Consider the following 4,301-nt stretch of genomic DNA (forward strand, 5'->3'; position numbering starts at 1 on the left):
GGATGAGCTCAGACGTGCTTAACACTGACCGTGCCCGTGACTACATACTGTGCATCTTGCATAGTCTTTTATTTTTATTTATTTATTTATTTTTTAAAGATTTTATTTATTTATAAAGATTTTATTTATTTATTTGACAGAGAGAGAGAGGTCACAGGTAGGTTAGGTGGGGAAGCAGGCTCCCTGCTGAGCAGACAGCCCGAGGTGGGGCTCGATCCCAGGACCCTGAGATCATGACCTGAGCCGAAGACAGAGGCTTTAACCCACTGAGCCACCCAGGCGCCCCTTGCATAGTCTTTAAAATTTTTTTTTAAATTTATTTATTTGACTTTCTGCCTGTGGACGCCGCCGAGTAAGCATCGTTAAAGTATCCCCTCCCACTGCCATCATGTCTAAGTCAGAATCTCCCAAAGAGCCTGAACAGCCGCGGAAGCACTTCATCGGAGGTCTGAGCTTTGAAACAACCGAGGAGAGTCTGAGGAGCCATTTTGAGCAGTGGGGAACACTTACGGACTGTGTGGTAATGAGTGATCCAAACACCAAGCGCTCCAGAGGCTTTGGGTTTGTCACAGATGTCACCGTGGAGGAGGAGGATGCAGCCATGAACACAAGGCCACACAAGGTGGATCGAAGAGTTGTGGAACCAAACAGGGCCGTCTTAAGAGAAGATTCTCAAAGACCTGGTGCCCAGTTAACTGTGAAAAAGATTTTTGTTGATGGCATTGAAGAAGACACTGAAGAACATTATCTAAGAGATTATTTTGAACCGTATGGGAAAATCGAAGTGATTGAGATCATGACTGACCAAGGCAGTGGCAAAAAGAGAGGTTTTGCTTTTGTAACATTTGATGACCATGACTCTGTAGACAAGACTGTCATTCAAATATACCGTACTGTGAATGGTCACAACTGTGAAGTAAGGAAAGCCCCATTTCAGCAAGACCTCTTTGTCCAGCCAAAGAGGTCAGAGGTAGTTCTGGAAACATTGATGGTGGTCATGGAGGTGGTTATGGTGGGAATGACAACTTTGGTCATGGAGGAAACTTCAGCCAGCGGTAGAGGTGGCTTTGGTGGCAGTTGAGGTAGTGGTGGACATGGTTGCAGTGGGGATGGCTATAACGGATTTGGTAATAATGGAAGCAACTTTGGAGGTGGTGGAAGCTATAATGATTTTGGCAATTACAACAATCAATCCTCAAATTCTGGATCTGTGAAAGGAGGAAATTTTGGAGTCAGAAGCTCTGGCCCTTATGGTGATGGAGGCCAATACTTCAGCAAACCACAAAACCAAGGTGGCTATGGTGGTTCCAGCAGCAGCAGTAGCTATGGCAGTGGGAGGAAACAAAGCTTAGCAGGAGAGAAGAGCCAGAGAAGTGTCAGGGAAGCTACAGGTTACAACAGATTTGTGAACTCACCCAAGCACAGTGGTGGCAGGGCTTAGCTGCTACAAAGAAGACATGTTTTAGACAATACTCATGTGTATGGGCAAAAAACTTGAGGACTGTATTTGTGACTAATTGTATAATAGGTTATTTTAGCATCTTTTCTGTGGAAAGTGTAAAGCATTCCAACAAAGGGTTTTAATGTAGATTTTTTTTTTTTGCACCCATGCTGTCGATTGCTAAATGTAGCAGTCTGATCATGACACTGAATAAATGTGTCTATTTTTTTAAAAAAATATTATTTGAGTGAGAGCATGCATATGTGAGAGAGAGAGAGAGAGAGAGAGAGCAAGTGCATGAGCATGGGGAGGGGCAGAGGGAGACGCAGACTCTCCAACAAGCAGCGAGCCCAATGCGGGACTTGAGCCCAGGATCCTGGAATCAGGACGTGAGCCAAAGGCAGCCGCTTAACTGACTGAGCCACGCAGGCACCCTGTGTCTTGCATATTCTGCCACAGGACATTCTCCAATGCCACGGGAGTCTGCTGGACCCATAGACAAGTGCAGTCCAGGGCAAACTCATCCAAAGGGGATTGAGAAGGGATGATGATCCACCCTTCTGTCCTTCAGATGGACCATTCTGGGATCCATCCTGTAGTTTCTTAGGAGGCCCTAATTAACTGGAGCCCAGGTCACCCAGAAACAACCTAGGTAATGGCCCTTACATGATCTTTTCCTTTTCTATTTTATTCTCCTCCATCCCTCCTATGATTATCTTCCAAATAAACTACCTTCACTCAATTCTTTGTTGAAGGCTCTGCTTTCAGGTGAACCCAAGAGTCATCATGGGTATTTGAGTTCTCTCTACAGCAACCTGGATATCTTGGCACCTGGTACCTGTAGGGAACAATGGCTGGGGACATGTGGGAACAAACTGATGGTTTTGCATATGGGATAATACCACACAAGAGAGGTGACGAGGAGAGAAAAGAATTCAGACCTGGACAAGGCAGAAGAGGAAGGGTTTTGATGGAATGGGGAAGAGGGTGAGTGGGGATGCTGGACAATCTGAACATGTGCATGCACCCTCACTCTAGAAAGAAGACTAGCTCAAGACTGTACTGAGACTACATTGACATATTATTCGCCCTTTCTGTTCTTCCTCTAGTTCTTATTCTGATAGCTCCAGGGATTCTGTGAGCCCCAGACACACACAGGAGCATGCAGGAATGTCTATTATCTCCATTCCAGAGACAATAAATGACAAGTATGAAAAATCTAAGGAGAGAAGGGAGTGCATGGTTCAGACCCTATGTTCAAGGATCCCTAGGTCATTCTGACCTTCCTTAGTCTCTTATCTCCCCGCTTTTCTTGATACCCCCAGCTGGTCATCAGGCGGACTTCCATGATAGGTTAGAGGAAGGCAAAGGCCATTGAGCTCTTCACTTTCACCCTGTATATTTGATTCTCAAGTTCAGGAGTTGTGGCCCAGCCTCAGTGCCAGGTCACTTTTGTACCCTTACAGGATCACACTGTCATATCCCTTTCTCCATTTCCCCCTCTAATATGTCCGGAGGAGTAATTCCCCTCTTCTTGTACTCCTTGGGAATGAGGTCCTTGATCCTGTAATTCATTCCTTAAACGTATGAGAAAAATTAAAATCCATGAGGAACAGGGGTTATTCTTTGCTTGCATGTCTTCAAACCTCAGGCAGTCTACAAGACAGCCTCAGCTTTCACTTTCTGCTTGCAAAGCCTTAAAGTCAGCCTGAAATTAGTGACTAGGACCTTTTCCATTCCCATGTCTCTCCTGAGCATGTGCACAGCCTTGTGCATTTACATAGCCTTTTGTGTTTATTTATTTATTTTTAAATATTCTATTTTTAAGTAATTTCTACACCCAAGATGAGGCTTGAACTCACAACCCTGAGATCAAGAGTCACATGCTCTACCGACTGAGCCAGGCAGGTGTCCCTACACAGCCTTTTTTTTTTTTTTTTTAAGATTTTGTTTATTTATTTGAGAGAGAGAGAGCGAGAGCTCATGAGCAGGGGGAGGGGCAGAGAGAGGGACAAGCAGACTCCCCACTGAGCAGGAAGCTCTACATGGGCCTCTATCCCAGGACCCTGAGATCATGACCTGAGCCAAAGGCAGATGCTTAACTGACTGAGCCACCCAGGTGCCCCTACACAGCCTTTTAGAGTCCCCTGGAATATGATGTAGCTTTTCGGAGTTCCTGAAAGCATAACCTTATGCAGCCTCAAGGTTGCCAGTAGATGGCTATTGTTTTGAAAAGGCCCTGTGAATAGGATTTTTTTTTTCTATTGAGCTGAATTCTGAGTCAAATCAAATAGCCAGAACGACCTAAAGATAGAGATTTTCCAGGGAGCTGCAAATTCAGACAAAATATTCACTATGCTCTGGGGACGTTGCTTTTAACTGAGTGAGCTCCATAAGAGGTCAGTCCTCTCCATTGGCTTCAAGACTCCTCAGAGTTGGAGAGGGAGCGTGGATGGAAATAGTATCCCATCCACAAGTTAAAATACCACAGATGCTCCTTTCTTTCTTTTTCTTCCTTTCTTTTTTCCTTTCTTTCTTTTTTTAAAGATTTTATTTATTTATTTGACAGAGAGAGAGAAAGATCACAAGTAGGCAGAGAGGCAGGCAGAGGGAGAGGGAGAAGCAGACTCCCTGCTGAGCAGAGAGCCCGATGCGGGGCTCGATCCCAGGACCCTGAGATCATGACCTGAGCTGAAGGCAGAGGCTTAACCCACTGAACCACCCAGGCACCCCACCTTCCTTCCTTCCTTTCTTTTTTTCTTAAGATTATTTACTTATCTACAGAGAGAGAGAAAGAGAGAGCAAGGGCGCAAGCAGGGGGAGGGACAGGCAAAAAGAGAGGGATAAGGAGAAACAGACT

At 45.2% G+C, this 4,301-nt stretch overlaps 1 pseudogene across 1 annotated transcript; it reads left to right on the forward strand.

Moving 5' to 3' along the window:
- The first annotated feature begins 388 nt into the window (after positions 1-388).
- On the forward strand, positions 389-1,441 carry LOC308357162 (heterogeneous nuclear ribonucleoprotein A1-like 2; annotated as a pseudogene). The gene has a single exon. The product of its transcript is annotated as a heterogeneous nuclear ribonucleoprotein A1-like 2 (transcript).
- The last annotated feature ends 2,860 nt before the right edge of the window (positions 1,442-4,301 follow it).

Source organism: Martes martes (genome assembly GCF_963455335.1).
Source record: "Martes martes genome assembly, chromosome: 16".
In the NCBI taxonomy this organism is placed as follows: Eukaryota; Metazoa; Chordata; class Mammalia; order Carnivora; family Mustelidae; genus Martes; species Martes martes.